At 46.8% G+C, this 20,704-nt stretch overlaps 1 protein-coding gene across 7 annotated transcripts in view; it reads right to left on the minus strand.

Moving 5' to 3' along the window:
• The window catches only part of LOC127569332 (homeobox protein PKNOX1-like), a 137,719-nt gene extending 118,275 nt beyond the window's left edge, over nucleotides 1-19,444 (minus strand). For 2 of the 7 annotated variants that reach the window (XM_052013872.1, XM_052013866.1), the window contains exon 1: nucleotides 19,374-19,444. The gene's annotated coding sequence lies outside the window, so the exon portion shown is untranslated. The other 5 variants (XM_052013871.1, XM_052013867.1, XM_052013869.1 and 2 more) reach the window with 5 other exon arrangements.
• Nucleotides 19,445-20,704: the final 1,260 nt, after the last annotated feature.

The following is a 20,704-nucleotide window of genomic DNA, read 5'->3' on the forward strand; positions in this document are numbered from 1 at the left end:
GGTGGAGCTGTTAGAAAATATTAGGACAGATAAGTCCCCGGGGCCTGATGGAATATCCCCCAGGCTGCTCCGCGAGACAAGGGAGGAGACTGCTGAACCATTGGCTAGGATCTTTGAGTCATCGTTGTCCACGGGAATGGTAGCAGAGGATTGGAGGGTGGCAAATGTCCCCCTATTCAAAAAAGGTAGTAGGGTAGACGACAAAAAGGTCAGTGGTGTTGTGGATAGTGTGGAGGACCGTCGAAGATTGCAGAGGGATATCGATAGGATGCAGAGCTGGGCTGACAAGTGGCAGATGGAGTTCAATCCAGAGAAGTGTGTGGTGGTACACTTTGGAAGGACAAACTCCAAGGCGGAGTACAAGGTTAATGGCAGGATTCTGGGTAGTGTGGAAGAGCAGAGGGATCTGGGAGATCACTGAAAGTTGCCTCACAGGTGGATAGGGTAGTCAAGAAAGCTTATGGGATGTCAGCTTTCATAAGTTGTGGGATCGAGTTTAAGAGCCGTGAGATAATGATGCAGCTCTACAAAACTCTGGTTGGACCACACTTGGAGTACCATAGAACCATAGAACAATACGGCACAATACAGGCCCTTTGGCCCACCATGTTGTGCCGACCTACAAACCACTCCTAAGACTATCTAACCCCTTCCTCCCACATATCCCTCTATCTTAAATTCCTCCATATGCTTATCTAACTACCTCTTGAACTTGACCAACGTTTCAGCCTCCACCACCACTCCAGGCAGCGCATTCCATGCACCAACCACTCTCTGGGTGAAAAACCTCCCTCTGACGTCTCCCTTGAACATCACCCCCATTACCTTAAAGCCATGCCCTCTTGTACTGAGCATCAGTGCCCTGGGAAAGAGGCGCTGGCTGTCTACTCTATCTATTCCTCTTAATATTTTGTATACCTCTATCATGTCTCCCCTCATCCTCCTTCTCTCCAATGAGTAAAGCCCTAGCTCCTTTAGTCATTCCTCATAATCCACTCTCTAATCCAGGCAGCATCCTGGTAAATCTCCTCTGCACCCTCTCCAATGCCTCCACATCCTTCCTATAATGAGGGGACCAGAACTGGACACAGTACTCTTAGTGTGGTCTAACCAGAGTTTCGTAAATCTGCATCATTACTTCGCGGCTCTTAAACTCAATCCCACTACTTATCAAAGCTAACACCCCATAAGCTTTCTTATCTACCCTATCCACCTGTGTGGCAACTTTCAGGGATCTGTGGATATGAACACCCAGATCCATCTGCTCCTCTACACTGCCCAGAATCCTGCCATTTACCTTGTATTCCGCCTTGGAGTTTGTTCTTCCAAAGTGTACCACCTCACACTTCTCCGGATTGAACTCCATCTGCCACTTGTCAGCCCAGCTCTGCATCCTATCAATATCCCTCTGTAAGCTTTGACAGCCCTCCACACTATCCACAACACCACCGATATTTGTGTCATCTGCAAGCTTGCTAATCCACCCTTCCACCCCCTCATCTAAGTCATTAATAAATATCACAAAAGGTAGAGGTCCCAGAACCAATCCTTGTGGGACACGACTAGTCACAGCCCTCCAATCCGAATGCACTCCCTCCACCACAACCCTGTGCTTTCTACAGGCAAGCCAATTCTGAATCCACACGGCCAAGCCTCCCTGGATCCCTTGGCCTCTGACCTTCTGAAGAAGCCTACCATGCGGAACCTTGACAAACGCCTTACTAAAATCCATGTAGACCACATCTACTGCACTACCCTCATCAATCTTCCTAAGAACCCTATCAGGCTTGAGAGGCAAGATCTTCCCTTCACAAATCCATGCTGGCTGTCCCTAATCAGTCCATGACTCTCTAAATGATCACAGATCCTATCTCTTAGAATCCTTTCTCACAGCTTACCCACCACAGACGTAAGGCTCACTGGTCTATAATTCCCTGGACTATCCCTACTACCGTTTTTGAATAAGGGGACAACATTTGCCACCCTCCAATCCTCCGGTACCATCCCCGTGGACAACGAGGACCCAAAGATCCTAGCCAATGATTCAGCAATCTCCTCCCTAGCCTCACGAAGCAGCCTGGGGAATATCCATGTCCAGTTTTGGTCGCCTCATTATAGGAAGGATGTGGAAGCGTTGGAAAGGGTGCAGAGGAGATTTACCAGGATGTTGCCTGGTTTGGAGAGTATGGATTATGAAGAGAGACTAAAGGAGCTAGGGCTTTCCTCATTGGAGAGAAGGAGGATGAGGGGAGACATGATAGAGGTATACAAAATATTAAGAGGAGTAGATAGAGTAGACAGCCAGTACCTCTTTCCCAGGGCAACAATGCTCAATTCAAGAGGGTATGGCTTTAAAGTAATGGGTGGGAAGTTCAAGGGAGATATCAGAGGGAGGGTTTTCACCCAGACAGTGGTTGGTGCATGGAATGCGCTGCCTGGGGTAGTGGTGGAGGCAGTTACGTTGGCTGAGTTCAAGAGCTTGTTGGATAAGCATATGGAGGAATTTAAAATAGGGGGATATGTGGGAGGAAAGGGTTAGATAGTATTAGGTGTGGTTTAATGGTTGGCACAACATGGTGGGCCGAAGGGCCTGTATTGTGCTGTATTGTTCTACGGTTCTATGATGCTATTAGGCAGGAACTTGGTAGAGTAAATTGGGAACAGATGTTCTTGGGGAAGGACGCAGCGTAAATGTGGAGGTTGTTTAAGGAATACTTGCATGGGGCTCTGGATAGGATTGTCCCATTGAGACAGGGTAAGGATGGTAAAGGGAAGGAACTGTGGTTGACAGGAGATGTAGAATATTTTGTCAAGAGGAAGAAAGAATCTTTCCTGAGGCTTAGAAAGCATAGATCAGACAGGGCTCTGGAGAGTTACTAGCCAGGAGGGAGCTTAAGAATGGACTTAGGAGAGCTGGAAGGGGGCATGAGAATTCCTTGACGAGTAAAGGAAAACCCCAAAGCGTTCTACACATATGTGAAAAATAAGAGGATGACTAGAGTGAGGGTAGGACCAATCAGGGATAAAAGAGGGAACGTACCTGGAGTCAGAAGAGGTAGGGGAGGTCCTTAATGAATGCTTTGCTTCAGTATTCACCAGAGAGAGACACATTGATGTTTGTGAGGATGGTGTACGATTGGCTGATATACTAGGGCACGTCAACGTGAGGAAAAAGAATGTGCTGGAACTTTTGAAAAACATTAGGACAGAGAAGTCACCGGGGCCAGATGGGATATATCCAAGGTTATTACAGGAAGCGAAGGAGGAGATTGCTGCGCCTTTGGCGATGATCTTTGCATCCTCACTGGACACAGGAGTAGTGCCAGATGATTGGAGGGTGGCAAATGTTGTTCCTTTGTTTAAGAAAGGAAATAGGGATAACTCTGGGAATCACAGACCAGTGAGTCTTACTTCAGTGGTGGGCAAATTACTGGAGAAGATTCTTAGAGACAGGATTTATGGGCATTTAGAGAAGCATAGGCTGATTAGAGACAGTCAGCATGGCTTTGTGAGGGGCAGGTCGTGCCTCACGAGCCTGATTGAATTATTTGAGGATGTGACAAAGCACATTGATGAAGGTAGAGCAGTGGATGTGCTGTACATGGATTTTCATAGAGCATTTGATAAGGTTCCTCATGGAAGCCTGATTCAGAAAGTCAGGAGGTATGGGATCCAGCGAAACATGGCTGTGTGGATTCAGAATTGGCTTGCCCATAGAAGACAGAGGATGGTGGTAGATGGACCGTATTCTGCCTGGAGGTAGGTGACTAGTGATGTTCTGCAGGGATCTGTTCCGGGACCCCTGCTCTTTGTGATTTTTATAAATGACTTGGATGAGGATGTGGAAGGGTGGGTAAGTAAGTTTGCTGATGATACAAAGGTTGGTGGTGTAGTGGATAGTGTAGAAGGTTGCTGTAGATTACAACAGAATATTGATAGAATGCAGATCTGGGCTGAGAAGTGGCAGATGGAGTTCAACCCTGATAAGTGTGAAGTGATACACTTCAGGAGATCGAATTTGAAGGCAGAATACAAGGTTAATGGCAGGACTCTTAGCAGTGTGCAGGAACAGAGGGATCTTGGGGTCCACGTCCATAGATTCCTCAAGGTTGCCACGCAGGTTGATAGGGTTGTTAAGAAGGCGTATGGAGTACTGGCCTTCATTACTCAGGGCATTGAGTTCAAGAGCCGCAAGGTGACGTTGCAGCTCTACAGAACTCTGGTTAGACTACACTTGGAGTATTGTGTTCAGTTCTGGTTGCATCATTATAGAATGGATGTGGAAGCGTTAGAGATGGTGCAGAGGAGATTTACCAGGATGTTGCCTAGATTGGAGAGCATGTCTTATGAGGATAGGTTGAGTGAGCTAGGGCTTTTCTCTTTGGAGATAAGGGGGATGGGAGGTGACTTGATAGAGGTGTACAAGAGGCATAGATCAAGTGGACAATCAGAGACTTTTTCCCAGGGCGAAAATGGCTAACATGAGAGGACATAATTTTAAGGTGATTGGAGTAAGGTATAAGAGGGATGTCAGGGGTAATTTTTTTTTTTACAGAGTGGTGGGTGTGTGCAACGCACTGCCTGCAGAGGTTGTAAGGGCAGATACATTAGGGACATTTAAGAGACTCTTAGATAGACACATGAATGATAGAGAAATGGGGGCTATGTGGGAGGGAAGAGTTAGATAGATATTAGAGCAGGATAAAATGTCGGCACAACATTGTGGGCTGAAGGGCCTGTACTGTGCCGTAACGTTCTATGTTCTAAAAGGGGCTACACTTTACCTCCTCTTAGGAAATTTGGCTGAGCAAGTGGCTGATGTGTCAGTGGGGGAGCATTAAGGGACCAGTGATCATAATTCTATTAGATTTAAAATAATTATTTAAAAGAATAGGACTGGTACACAAGTTAGAGTCCTAAATTGGGGCAAGGCTTATTTTGATGACAGTAGACAAGAACTTGCAAAGGTTGAATGAGAAAAGCTGTTAGTAGGTAATGAGATGTCTGGCAATTGGGAGGCTTTTAAAAGTAAGATGGGGAGAGTTCAGTGCCAGCATGTTCCTGTTAGAGTTAGGGGCAAGGCTGGAAGGATATTGAGAGACCGGGTCAGGAAAAAGGAGGCACATGTCAGGTACAGGCAGCTGGGATAAAGCAAATCCCTATGATGTTGTCCCTCTGTGGTGCTGCCACAAAGTTTTTTGTTGTAGCTGCACCTCACCGTACTTGTGCTCATGACAATAAACTTGATTTGACTTGATTAGTTAACCTGAAAATGGTACAATGTATTCTAAAGGAAGTTGGTAACAGGGCACTCGCAAAATAATAATAGGATTGGACAGAGTCAGCTTGGATTCATGAAAGTCAAATCAGTTTCCCAAATCTGTTAGTTTTTTAAGGTTATAACGAGCAAAATAGATAATTATGTCATGCTGCAGTTGTACAAAACAATGGTTAGACTGCACTTGGACTATAGAGCATCATTCTGGTTGCCACACTACAGGAAGGAAATGGTAGCAACAGAGAGAGTGTTGAAGAGATTCACCAGGATGTTGCCTGGTATGAAGAGCTGTTGTTATAAGGAGAAATTGGATGTGCTGGGTTTATTCTCACTGGAACATAGGATGCTGAGAGGTGACCTTAGAGGTTTATAAAATTGAGGGGCATAGATTGTAAAGATAGACAGACAGAATCTTTTTCTCAGGGCCATAGAACTAGAGGGAACATTATTAAAGTGTCCTTACATACAAGTCACTGAAAAGTATAAAATGTGATTAGGAAGGCAAATGGTAATGATAGCCTTTGCTACAAGCAGATTTGAGTACATCAGTGAAAATGTCTTACTGCAGTTGTATGGGGTCTTGGTGAGACCACATCTGCAGTATTGTACACAGTGCAGCTAAGATTCACTGGACTGGTTCCAGAGATGGCAGGTTTTCTGTGTGAGGTGATACTGAGTACACAAGGATTATCTACAGTTTAGAAGAATGAGAGAGCTCACTGAAATACATATTTCTTGTAGGGCTCTACATGCTGAATGCAAGAAGGATGTTTCCCCTGGCTGGTGGGTTCAATGGCCTGTTCCCATGCTGTACATCTCTGACTCTTTGTATATAGAACCACAGCGTCAGAATATTTAGGACTGAAATAAAGAAATTTCTTCGCTCAGGGGGTGGTGAACCTTTGGAACTTGCTACACAAGACTGTTAAAGAGTCATTGAGTTCATTTAAACTGAAGTATATTTCTGGATATTAAGGAATCAAGGAATATGGGAACAATGCAAGAGGATGACCTTGAGGTAGGAGATCAGCCATGATCTTGATGAACAATGAAGTAGACTTGAAAGGCTGAATAGCCTGCTGTTATGTTCTCACCCCTTTTAATGCAGTTCCCTAACCTAACATGTATCATGCCTTCAGAGACAGTTTAGATTTAACCTTTCCCACTGTAAAATAAAAGCAGAAAATGCTGGGAACACTCAGCAGGTCAGGCAGCATCTGTGGAAAGAGAAACAATTAACTTTCAGGTCCAGGATTCCATCAGAACTTGGAATGAGAAGAAAAAAGTTAGTCTTCAGTTGTAAGGCCATGGTATAACTTTCCTGCCACTGAGGGCCCAGGCTGTGCTGGTGAGGGAGGGAAGTGGAAAAACCTGTCAGTAGTTCCATTCCCCTCACTCGAATCTACCTTACCTCCCCTTCCCCCACCCCACCCCCTCGAACGAGCAGCACTCTGCCCACTAAGATCCAGACATAATCATCAAAGCTGCTGACAAAGGTGGAACTGTTGTAGCCTGGTGATCTGAAGTCGAACTTGCAGAAGCCAAACGTCAGCTCATAGATACATCCTCATACCTCCTTATGCAACAGGACTCCATTATTGAATATCAGGCCATTACCTCCCACACACTCACAGATCCCATTTCCCTGGGAGATTTTCCCTCCACTGCAAAGAAATTACTAACTTTTCCTTTTTTATTAATCACTAGAATAGAGGACAAAGGTGGCTAAAAATGTACAAACATAGTAAGGTTCCAACTCTTGTACTCAATGCCCCATTTGTTGAAGGCAAGCATGCTATTTACCTTCTTCACCACCTCGCCAACTTGTGTCACCACTTTCAGGGAACTATGTACTTGGACCCCTGGCCTCTCTGTTCTACAACGCTCCACAGGGCCCTACCTGTGCAAGTCCTGCCCTGGTTTAACTTCCCAAAATGCATCACTTTGTAGTTGTCCAAGTTAGATTGTACAATTTTGTATAATTTATGTATAATCCATGTTTTTCCTGTGAATGTTGTGTCTGTAATACTATGTGCCTGTGATGCTGCTGCAAGTAAATTTTTTGGTTGTACCTGTGCATACATGTACTTGTGCATATGACAATAAACTTGACTTTTAAATTCTATCCGCCATTCTTTGGCACATTTTCCCAGTTGATTAGATCCTGTTGTAACCTTAGTCAACCTCCTTTACTGTCCACGAGGCCACCATTTTTGGTGAAATCTACAAACTTACTAATCATGCCAAGTACATTTTCATCCAAATCGTCATATGACAAAAAAACAGGGGACCCACTAGTCACACCACTAGTCACAGGCCTCCAATCTGAAAAACAACCATCCACTACCACCCTCCGTCTCCTTCGACCAAGCCAATTTTATATCCAGTTGGCCAGCTCACCATGGATCCCATGTCATCTAACATGTTCTAACCTTCTGGATCAGCCTACCATGTGGGACCTTGTCAAAAGTCTTGCTAAGGTCCATGTAGACAATGTCTACCACCCTGCTCTCAGCAATCCTCTTGGTCACCTGAAAAAGCTCAACCAAATTCGTGAGACATGATTTCCCATGCACTGAGCTATGATGGCTATCCCTAATCAGTCCTTGCCTTTCCAAATGCAGATGGATTCTGTCTCTCAGAATCCCTTCCAGTAACTTTCCCATCACAGATGTTAGGCTCACTGGCCTGTAATTCCCTGCTTGCCCTTGCAGCCCTCCATAAATAATGGCGTAACATTAGTCACCCTCCAGTCTTCAGGTACCTTACTCATGGCTAAGAAAGAATCAAAAATCTCTGCCAGGGCCCCTGCAATTTCTTCCCTTGCTTCCCAAAAGATCCCAGGATATACTTGGACAGCTGACCTTTATCCACTTTTAGGTACCTCATGACCTCCAACACCTCCTCTTTTGTAATGTCAATGTGTTTCAGGACATCACTGTTCTCTTCCCTGAAGTCCCTAGCTTCCAAGACCACCTTCATGGTAAACACAGACAAAAAGTATTGACTTTGCCCATCTCCCTTGGCTCCACACATATATGACCACACTCATCATTAAGGGGACCTAATCTCTCCCTACACACAAAGCTGGAGGAACTCAGCGGGTCAGGCAGTATTTATGGAGGGAACTGGACAGTCAATGTTTCGGGTTGAGACTCTTCAACTGGATTGAAAGGTAGACAGGAGATAGCTAGTATAAAAAGGTAGAGTTCAATTCATTCTATAAGAATAAAGAACGTAGAACAGACAACATCCCAGCACAGTTACAAAACTGGTATCTATCCACAGTGTGGATGAATGTATGGGTATGACCTGTCTGCAAGACACAAAACAAATCTAAAATGATGAATTATCTCCTAATCAATCTAATGTCAATCACCAACAAAGCAATGGGGCATAACATCAACAGTGCTATCAAATGGCACTTGCCAATAACCTCTCCAATAATGCTCTATTTGGGTTTCATCAGGATCATTCAACTCCAGACCTCAGTATAGCCCTGGTCCAAATATGGAGCAAAGAACTGAATTCCAGAAATGTGGTGAGTTACTGTCAGTGACCCCAAGGCAACATTTGGCAGAGTGTGGCATCAAACTGTCCTAGTAAAACAAAACTAATGGGTATCACTGAAAAATACTCCAAAGGTTAGAGTCATACTTCACATAAAGGGAGATGATTGTGTTATTGGAGGTCAATTATCCCAGCTCCTGCTCAGAACTTTCTCAAAGTACTGTTCAGTTGCTTCATCAATGACCTTCCTTCTAACATTAAGTCAGACGTGGGGATATTCGCCAATAATTATACAACATTTAATCCCATATACAACGCCTCAGCAAAGAAGCTAATGCCTGCAAGTAGCAAGACTCAAACCATGCATGGGCAAATAATATTCACACCACAAAAATGTCAGGCAATGACCATCTCCAACAAGAGAATGTTCACATCCTGAGATTATCAGTGACCTGAAACTCAAGTGGACCAGCCGCATAAACACTGTAGCTACAAAAATAGGTATCCTGCAGTGAGTGACTCGCCTCCTGAAAGTCTCAAGCCTTTCCATCATCCACAGGCACAAGTCAGCAATGTAATCAAATACTCTTGCTTAGATGAGTGCAGCAGCAATGATTCTCAAGAAACTTAACACCATCCAGGACAAAGCAGTGTCATTAACACCCCATGAACCATCATAAACTTCAATCCCCCCAGCACCGTGGTACTTACATGCTTAGGGTGCTCCAACAGCACCTCCCAAACCCACAACCTCTATCAACCAAGAAAGACAAAGTCAGCCAATGCATGGAGACACCACTAACTGTATATTCCCCTCCAAGTCACATACAATCCTGATTTAGAAATATATCACTGATCCTAAATCCTGGAGCTCCTTACCCAATAGCACTGTAGGAGTACCTTCACCAGAAGTACAGCAGTGGTTCAAGGTGGCTCACCACCACCTTCTCAAGGGCAATTAAGGATGGGTAATAAATGCTGACCTTGTCATAAATGCCCAAATCCTGAAAAATGGAAAGAAAAACATTGGCGCAATATATATTGTCGACAAAATGTACTGCAATTACTCCTCAGCTACTCCAACAGCTCTCCACCTTTAAGGAACAGCAGACACATTGCCAACAATCCTGTTTTATTTGGGACATCTTGTATCTGAGAAGAAAGATGTTTTCCCTGTATGATGTTGTTACAGAATGCCAATTTTCCCACAAAACCAACCAAAGTAATAGTGGTATAATTTATGTATAATTTAGATTTTCATTATCCTGTACCTCACCATACTTGTGCATACAGTGGCATGCAAAAGTTTGCGCATCCCTGGTCAAAATTTCTGTTACCGTGAACAGTTAAGTGAGTCGAAGATGAACTGATCTCCAAAAGTCATAAAGTTAAAGATGAAACATTCTTTTCAACATTTTAAGCAAGATTAGTGTATTATTTTTGTTTTGTACAATTTTAGAGTGAAAAAAAGGAAAGGAGCACCAGGCAACAGTTTGGGCATCCCCAGAGATTTGAACTCTCAGATAACTTTTACCAAGGTCTCAGACCTTCATTGGCTTGTTAGGGCTATGGCTTGTTCACAGTCATCATTAGGAAAGGCCAGGTCATGCAAATTTCAAAGCTTTATAAACACCCTGACTCCTCAAACCTTGTCCCAACAATCAGCAGCCATTGGCTCCTCTAAGGAGCTGCCCAGCACTCTGAAAATTAAAATAAGTGATGCCCACAAAGCAAGAGAAGGCTATAAGAAGATAGCGAAGCATTTTCAGGTAGCCGTTTCCTCAGTTTGTAATGTAATTAAAAAATGGCAGTTAACAGGAACGGTGGAGGTCAAGTTGAGGTCTGGAAGACCAAGAAAACTTTCCAAGAACTGCTCGTAGGATTGCTAGAAAGGCAAATCAAAACCCCCGTTTGACTGCAAATGACCTTCAGGAAGATTTAGCAGACTCATGAGTAGGGGTGCACTGTTCTACTGTGCAGCAACACCAGCACAAATATGACCTTCATGGAACAGTCATCAAAAGAAAACCTTTCCTGCATCCTCACCACAAAATTCAGCGTCAGAAGTTTGCAAAGGAACATCTAAACAAGCCTGATGCATTTTGGAAACAAGTCCTGTGGACTGATAAAGTTAAAATAGAACTTTTTGGCTGCAATGAGCAAAGGTATGTTTGGAGAAAAAAGGGTGCAGAATTTCATGAAAAGAACACCTCTCCAACTGTTAAGCATGGGGGTGGATTGATCATGCTTTGGGCTTCTGTTGCAGCCAGTGGCACGGGGAACATTTCACTGGTAGAGGGAAGAATGAATTCAATTAAATACCAGCAAATTCTGGAAGCAAACATCACACCTTCTGTAAAAAAAAATGCTTAAGATGAAAAGGGGATGGCTTCTACAACAGGACAACGATCCTAAGCACACCTCAAAATCCACAATGGACTACCTCAAGAAGCACAAGCTGAAGGTTTTGCCATGGCCCTCACAGTCCCCCAACCTAAACATCATCGAAAAGCTGTGGATAGACCTCAAAAGAGCAGTGCATGCAAGACAGCCCAAGAATCTCACAGAACTAGAAGACTTTTGCAAGGAAGAATGGGCGAAAATCCCCCAAACAAGGATTGAAAGACTCTTAGCTGGCTACAGAAAGTGTTTACAAGCTGTGATACTTTCCAAAGGGGGTGTTACTAAGTACTGACCATGCAGGGTGCCCAAACCTTTGCTTCGTGCCCTTTTCCTTTTCTGTTATTTTGAAACTAAAAGATGGAAATTAAAAAGTAATCTTGCTTAAAATATTAAAGAAATGTGTCAACTTTAACTTTATGCCTTTTGGAAATCAGGTCATCTTTTACTCACTTAGCTATTCACAGTAACAGAAATTTTGACCAGGAGTGCCCAAACTTTTGCATGCCATTGTATGACAATAAACTTGACTTGAATCCCCATGATATCTCCTTAAAAGAAACAATAACAAATCCCACCTGGAATAAATCCCATTGTCAACCTGTCTTGTTGTTAAAGTACAATGTTGGTAACTCCAATAGGAACCAAAATCCCTGCAGGTTCCCCTCCATGTCGCATACTATCTTGACCTAGAAATAATGCAGTCCTGTATGAGTCAATGGATCTAAATTCTGGAACTTTCTACCAAACTGCACTGTGGGAGTACCTTTGGAAGGACTGTATGAGTTCAAGAAATTGGCTCCCCACTGCTGCACCAACTCAAGAGCGTGAGATGGGCAATAATGAGATGGGTAGTCTTAGCAGCAACACTCACATCACTAAATGAGCAAATAAAACAAAATTGCCTGTGGATATTTGCACATGCAGTTCACATTATAATACATAAACACACTTCAAATCTAACTTATGTGTTCCTTTTGTTTTCCACGTAAGAAACAATATGACGGCACAAGAGCAATACCAGGATCTGGCTGCATGAACATATAGGATATAGAACAGCACAGTACAGGAACAGGCCCCTCAGCCCATAATGTTGTGCTGAACAAATTAAGCTAATGACACCTAATCCCTTCTGCATGCACATGGTTCATATCCCTCCATTCTCGGCATATTCATGTGTGTATCTAACAGCCTCTTAAATGTCTATTGTATCTGCCTCCACCATCACACCTGGCAGTGCATTCCAGGCACCCAGCACTCTCTGTTTAAAAAAACTTGCCCCGCACACCTCCTTTGAACTTACTCCCTCTCACTTTAAATGAATGCCTCTAGTATTAGACATTTCAATCCTGGGAAAAAGATACTGGCAGTCTATCTATGCCTCCCATAATCTTATAAACTTCTATCAGATCTCCCCTCAGCCTCTGCCACTCCAGAGAAAACAACACAAGCATGTACAAACTTTCCTTTTCCCACCCAGCCTCTAATCCAGGCAGCATCCTCTTCTGCACCCTCTCCATAGCCTCCACATTCTTCCTATAATGGGGCAATCAGAATTGGAGACAGCTAAAAATTGAAGACTTTCATTATTGCAATTTCCTGGTGCTTTCATTACTTTGGAATTGAGTGAAATTTAACATTTTTTCTTAGTAGGCCTCTCATTTTCTCCCTTCTATTAACTAGGATATTGAATGACTAAGAGAGGGCAGGTCAATAACACATAAGCCAGTTCCATATATGGATACTGTTGGAAAGTGACCCAAGAAGTCTTTCAAGTGGGTCACAAGAAATGTTTAAATCATGCTGTTGGCCTCTGGGAAAATCCAAACGGTTCAGGCTTCACATTCTGGGAAGTTCAACCAGTATTCACAATACAATGGTCTTTTAGAATTAACACATGGTTGCAATTAATAACTTGAGCTCAAAAGTGCTGTTAGCAAAGGTCACCTCGTGACTAAGCAGTGTTGTCTGAAAAGATAAGGAATATGTGAGAGTCTTTCCAGCTGTAACTAAGGCAGTCTTTATATGGTGGATATTCGAACTATCAACGATCTGACCTTTGTGGCCAGGGCAGGTTCCTAATATGTTGGCAGAAATTACCAATAATTAAAAGTAAACCCTTATCACAGAATGATACTGTGCAAAAAAGAGATTACTCGGGCCATCCTGCAAGCACTAGCCCTTTGAAAGTTTTTCCAATCAGCCATACTCCCTTACTCTACCCCACAGCCATTTAAATGTTTCCTCTTCTAATATTTATCCTATTCCCTTTTGAAAGTTACCACTTAATTTGCATTAAGGTTAACCCATAACTCTCCTAGGAGTGCATTCCAGATTATTACTACACAAACAAAAACACATTCCTTTGTCTCCTCTCTGGTTCTTATCTATTACCTTAAATCCACGGCCCCTGCTTACCAATTCTTCCTTCACTGGTAATTTCTTCTTATCTATTCTATTAGAACACTGAGTTCGGATAGCTCACAGTAAATTTTTCTTTAAACTTTTCTGTCCTAGGAAGAACAATCCAGCTAGTCCAGTCACTCTTTAAAACTAAAGTTCCCTGACCCCTGTACCATCTCTTTTGTGTGATATCAATAGCCATCCATTGGTCAGGGTGGTGAATATAAATGTCGGGAAGTCACGTTGCAGCTGCATATAACTTTGGTTAGGCCACATTTGGAGTATTATACAGAACAAAGAACATTACAGTACAGTACAGGCCCTTTCGCCCACAATGTTGTGCCGACATTTTATCCTGCTCTAAGATCTATCTAACCCTTCCCTCCCACATAGCCCCCCATTTCTCAATCATTCATGTGTCTATCTAAGAGTCTCTTAAATGTCCCTAATATATCTGCCCCCACAACCTCTGCCGGCAGTGCGTTCCACGCACCCACCACTCTTTGTGTAAAAGGCTTACCTCTGACATCCCCCTTATATCTTCCTCCAATCACCTTAAAATTATGGCCCCTCGTGTTGGCCATTTTCACCCTGGGAAAAAGTCTCTGACTGTCCACTCGATCTATGCCTCTTATCATCTTGTACACCCCTATCAAGTATATAGATAGATATTTATTTATTAGTCACATGTACATTGAAACGCACAGTGAAATGCGTCTTTTGCGAAGAGTGTTCTGGGGGCAGCCTGCAAGTGTGGCTGCACTTCCGGTGCCAACATAGCATGCCCACAACTTCCTAACCTGTACATCTTTGGAATGTGGGGGGAAACCGGAGCACCCGGAGGAAACCCACATAGACATAGGGAGAACATACAAACTCCTTACAGGCAGCGGCCAGAATTGAACCCGGGTTGCTGGTGCTGTAATAGCGTTACGCTAACTGCTACACTACTGTGCCTACCCACCTCTCCTCCTCCTTCTCTCCAAAGAGAAAAGCCCTAGCTCACTCAACCTATCCTCATAGGACATGCTCTCCAATCCAGGTAGCATCCTGTTAAATCTCCTCTGCACCCTCTCTAAAGCTTCCACATCCTTCCTATAATGAGGTGACCAGAACTGAACACAATACTCCAAGTGTGGTCTAACCAGTTTTATAGAGCTGCAACATTACCTCGTGGCTCTTGAACTCAATACCCCAACTAATGAAGGCCAACACACCATACGTCTTCTTAACAACCCTATCAACCTGCGCGGCAACTTTGAAGGATCTATGGACGTAGACCCCAAGATCCCCTGTTCCTCCACGCTGCTAAAAGTCCTGCCATTAACCTTGTATTCTGTCTTCAAATTCGATCTTCCAAAGTGTTTCACTTCACACTTTTCCGGGTTGCACTCCATCTGCCACTTCTCAGCCCAGCTCTGCATCCTACCAATGTCCTGTTGTAATCTACAGCAACCTTCGTGTCATCAGCAAACTTACAAACCCACTCTTCCACATCCTCATCCAAGTCATTTATAAAAATCACAAAGAGCAAGGATCCCAGAACAGATCCCTGCGGAACATCACTGGTCACCGACCTCCAGGCAGAATTCGCTTCATCAACCACACCCTCTGACTTCTATGGGTGAGACAATTCTGAATCCACACAGCCATATTTCCCTGGATCCCATGCCTCCTGACCTTCTGAATCAGCCTTCCATGAGGAACCTTATCAAATGCCTTACTAAAATCCATGTACACCACATCTAATGCTCTACCTTCATCAATGTGCTTTGTTACACTCTCAAAGAATTCAATCAGATTTGTGAGGCATGACCTGCCCCTCACAAAGCCATGCTGACTGTCTCTAATCAGCCTATGCTTCTCCAAATGCCCATAAGTCCTGTTTCTAAGAAACTTCTCCAGTAATTTGTCCGCCACTGAAGTAAGATTCACTGGTCTGTAATTCCCAGGGTTATCCCTACTCCCTTTCTTAAACAAAGGAACAACATTTGCCACCCTCCAATCATCTGGCACTACTCCTGTGCCAGTGAGGACACAAAGATCATCAATAAAGGCGAAGCAATCTCTTCCCTCGCTTCCTGTAGAACCATGGATATATCCCGTCCGGCCCTGGTGACTTATCTATCCTGACCCGTACAAGAAATTGAGATATGACTCTCGGAGAGCTATCAGGAATGCCAAGAGGCAATACCGACTCAAAATAGAGTCCCAGACCAGCCGTCAGTTATGGCAGGGCTTACATGCCATAACAGGCTACAAGACGAAGATGGGCTGCATAGTTAACAACAGCGCATCCCTTCCTGATGAGCTTAATGAGTGTTTTGAACAGAAGGGGAGTGGATTGTCACCACCCACCCTGTTAGCCTCCAGTGCAACTGAACCCGTGGTCACCGTTGAGGACATAATATCAACTTCCAGAGAGTGAACATGAGGAAAGCATCTGGCCCAGATGATGTTCCTGGTCATGTGCTCAGATCTTGTGCTGATCAGCTGGCAGCAGCATTTGCAGACATATTTAACCTCTCCCTGCTTCAATCTCAGGCTCCCACCTGTTTCAAGAAGACCACTATCATCCCAGTACCAAAGAAGGGCAAGGTCACATGCCTCAATGACTACCAACCAGTGGCTCTGACATCTACCATCATGAAGTGCTTTGAGAGGTTGGTCATGGCACACATCAACTCCAGCCTCCCAGACAATCTTGACCCACTGGAATTCTCCTATCGCCGAAACAGGTCTACAGCAGATGCCATCTCCCTGGCCCCACACTCAGCTCTGGAGCATCTGGACAGTAAAGACACCTACGTTAGACTATTGTTTATTCATTGCAGCTCTGCCTTCAATACTATAATCCCGAGCAAACTTGTCACCAAACTCCGAGACCTAGGACTCAAACCTCCCTCTATAACTGGATCCTTGACTTTCTAACCAACAGACCGCGATCAATAGGCAGCAATACCTCTGGCATGATTATTCTCAACACCGGTGCCCCACAAGGCTGTGTCCTCAGCCCTCTACTCTACTCCCTATAAACTCAAGACTGTGTGGCCAGATTCTGCTCTAACTCCATCTACAAGTTTGCAGATGATACCACCTTGGTAGGCCATATCTCAAACAGTGATGAGCAGGAGTACAGGAAGGAGCTAGAGAGCTTTGTGGCATGGTGTCATGACAACAACCTTTCCCTCAATGTCAACTGGTCAGCTGGTCATTGACTTCAGGAAAGGGGGCGGTGTACATGCACTTGTCTACATCAAGGGTGCTGAGGTCGAGAGGCTTGAGAGCTTTAAGTTCCTGGGAGTGAACATCATCAATAGCCTGTCCTGGTCAATTCACGTAGATGCCACAGCCAAGAAAGCTCACCAGTGCCTCTACTTCCTCAGGAGGCTAAAGAAATTCAGTTTGTCCCCTCTGACACTCACCAACTTTTATCAATGCACCATAGAAAGCATCCTATCTGGATGCAGCATGGTTTGGTACGCCAACTGCTATGCCCAGGACCGCAAGAAACTGCAGAGAGTTGTAGACACAGCCCAGCACATCACGGAAACCAGGCTCCCCTCCTTGGACTCTATGTTTACCTCTCGCTGTCTTGGTGAAGCAGCCAGCATAATCAAAGACCCCACTCACCCGGGTCATTCTCTCTTCTCTCCTCTTCCATCGGGTAGATACAGGAACCTGAGGGCACATACCACCAGGCTTAAGGACAGCTTCTACCCCACTGTAATAAGACGATTGAACGGTTCCCTTATACGATGAGATGGACTCTGACCTCACGATCTACCTTGTTGTGACCTTGCACCTTATTGCACTGCACTTTCTCTGTAGCGGTGACACTTTACTCCATACTGTATTGCTTTTACCTGTACTACCTCAATGCACTCTGTACTAACTCAATGTAACTACACTGTGTAATGAATTGACCTGTACGATCTGTATGTAAGACAAGTTTTTCATGTACCTCGGTACAAGTGACAATAATAAACCAATACCAATGTGACTAATAAAGATATGTTATATCTCATATCTCTGGGATTTGCTTGATCCCAACTGCCTATACCTGACATATGCTACTTTCTTTTTCCTGACCAAAGCCTCAATATCCCTTGTCAGCCAGGTTCCCTAATCCTGCAAGACCTGCCCTTCACTCTGACAGGAACATGTTGGCCCTGAACTCACCCCGTCTCACATCCTTAAAAGCCCCCCACTTGCCAGGCATCCTTTGACCTGCCAATAGCCTCTCCCAATCAACCCTTGCAACCCAGTTACTCCATCAGCATGAAGTGCTCTGAGAGACTGGTCATGGTACACATCAACTCTGGCCTCCTAGACAACCTCGACCTACTGCAATTCGCCTACTGCTGAAACAGGTCCCTAGGAGACAGCATCTCCCTGGCCCTACATTCATCTCTGGAACATCTGGATTACAAAGACACCTATGTCAGACTCCTACTTATTGACTACAGCTTCACCTTCAGTACCATAATTGCAAGCAAACTCATCTTCTGGACCTGGGACTCAGCACCTCCCTCTGCAAATAGATCCTTGAATTATTGATCAATAGACTGCAATCAGTAAGGATAGGTGGCCACATATCCGCCATGATTATCCACACTAGTCATGACGGGCTGAAGGGCCTGTTTCCATGGTTCAAAGCTCTATGGTAATAAAGGCTGACCTTGTCCTTAATGTCCTGATCCCGAAAATTGAATTTAAATAGTGTACCAGACATGCTGAGTATTTCCAGCATTCTGTTTTAAGTACAGATTTCCAGCTACCACAGATTTTTGCCTTTGTACAAATGGATCTTCATTACTGTTCTCTCAATTACCAGAAGTTTAGCAATTGTAAAAACAGGACTATGAACAAACCCAGGAAACGGGACGAAGTGCTACAGCGCCGTCAATCAAAACCGAGATAGGGCCCGGCTGTCATCGAGCTCGACCGCGGGCTCTACTGCCAATCAACATGGGGGTGGGGCCACACCGCTGAACAAACCCGGGGCCAACCTGTGGCAATCAGTGCCGTCAATCAGGCCCAGGCGGGGCGGAGCCGAGCCGTCAATCATGTCTGGGGCGGGGCCGGGCCGTCAATCATGCCCGGGGCGGGGCCGGGCCGAACCGTCAATCATGCCCGGGGCGGGGCCGGGCCGAACCGTCAATCATGTCCGGGGCGGGGCCGGGCCGAACCGTCAATCATGCCCGGGGCGGGGCCGGGCCGAACCGTCAATCATGCCCGGGGCGGGGCCGGGCCGAACCGTCAATCATGCCCGGGGCGGGGCCGGGCCGAACCGTCAATCATGCCCGGGGCGGGTCCATCAGCACCAGGGCGGAGCCGGACTGTCCGTCAGGTTAGGGGCGGAGCGGGGCGGGGCTGTCAATCATAGGCAGGCCCGCTGAAGGCGCCTGTCTTCATCCGTCCCGCGCTTTATGTTGGTGTGCGCCATTTTCCAGCCAACCAACGCCCGGCCGCCCCTCCCCCACTTTTCAAACCCTGCGCGCGATCCCGTTGCCCCCTTCGCAAACCACCAGTGTGCGCGCGCACAACATGCGCGTCCACCATGGCGCGCACCCCGCCCCTCGCCACCATCGCGAGCGACCGAACAAAGAGACCGGGCCCGGCCGCCCACCCGGGGAGCGAGGAGTGAAGAGGCGGCGGCGGCGGCACCGCGCCCGGGCTCGCTCCGCACCGCTGGTGGGCGTGTGTCCGAGGCCAGGGCCGGCGCCGGGCCCGGGCGGCGGGGAGCGGGGCCGGCCGCGGGCGCTGACTGACAGCTTACCTGAATGCCAATCTTCATCAGACTGACAAGCCGCTGCAGCAATCAGCCCCACACAGCGCCCAACGTCATCACGTACACGCCACGCCGCGCACTCACGGTGCAGCGCGCTCGGCGGGGTTCGCACTCGGTGTCCATGATGTCATCCGGGTACCGCCTCCCGCCCCGCCCCCTCGTCCGCGGCCGTTGGAGCTCCGACCTGGTCCCTCACCGCGCCCCGGCCCCTCACCGCGCCCCGGCCCGGCCCCTCACCGCGCCCCGGCCCGGCCCGGCCCCTCACCGCGCCCCGGCCCGGCCCGGCCCCTCACCGCGCCCCGGCCCGGCCCCTCACCGCGCCCCGGCCCGGCCCGGCCCCTCACCGCGCCCCGGCCCGGCCCGGCCCCTCACCGCGCCCCGGCCCGGCCCCTCACCGCGCCCCGGCCCGGCCCCTCACCGCGCCCCGGCCCGGCCCGGCCCGGCCCCTCACCGCGCCCCGGCCCGGCCCCTCACCGCGCCCCGGCCCCTCACCGCGCCCCGGCCCGGCCCGGCCCCTCACCGCGCCCCGGCCCCTCACCGCGCCCCGGCCCGGCCCGGCTCGGCCCCTCACCGCACCCTGACCCTCACTGTACCCCAGCCTGGCCCCTCACTGTACCCCAACCCTCACTGTACCCCGGCCTGGCCCCTCACTGTACACTGGCCCTGGCCCATTCTATCAGCCTGGTTTCCTTCTGTAGGCCTGGGCCAGCCTGCTCACTATCAGGTCAAGTTTACTGTCATGTGCACAAGTCTGTTGAAGTACAGTACAATGAAAAACTTAGTGGCACAGCATCACAGGCATGGAGGTATGGACAACACACAGAATATAAATGCTACAAGACGGTGAAGAGGAAAAACTGCCTCCTGTCTGACGGTAGCAGTGAGAAGAGGGCATAACCTGGGTGGTGAGGATCCTTACTGATAGATGCCACCTTGTTGAGGCAGCAACTCTTGTGGAAGCTGTTGGAGGTGAGGAGGGCAGTGTCTGTGATGGACTGGGCCGTGTCCACTACTCCCTGCAGCTTCTTGCGTTCCTGTGCGTTGGAACTGCCATACCAGGCCATGATGCAACCAGTCAGCGTATGTTCAACAGTGCATCTGTAGATGTCTGTTAGGTTGTTCGGAGACGTGCTGAATCTCCTTAAGCTTCTAAGAAAGTAGAGACACTGGTGCACCTCCTTCATGATTGTGTCAATGTGCTGGGCCATAGCATCTATGCTGTACAGAGCCACAGGCCTGACGGCACAGTGGATAAAGCAGTTGCCTCGCAGCTCCAGTGAATGAAGTTCAGTCCTGACTTAGGGTGCTGTCTGTGTGGA

This window comes from Pristis pectinata, chromosome 4 (genome assembly GCF_009764475.1).
Source record: "Pristis pectinata isolate sPriPec2 chromosome 4, sPriPec2.1.pri, whole genome shotgun sequence".
NCBI lineage: Eukaryota > Metazoa > Chordata > Chondrichthyes > Rhinopristiformes > Pristidae > Pristis > Pristis pectinata.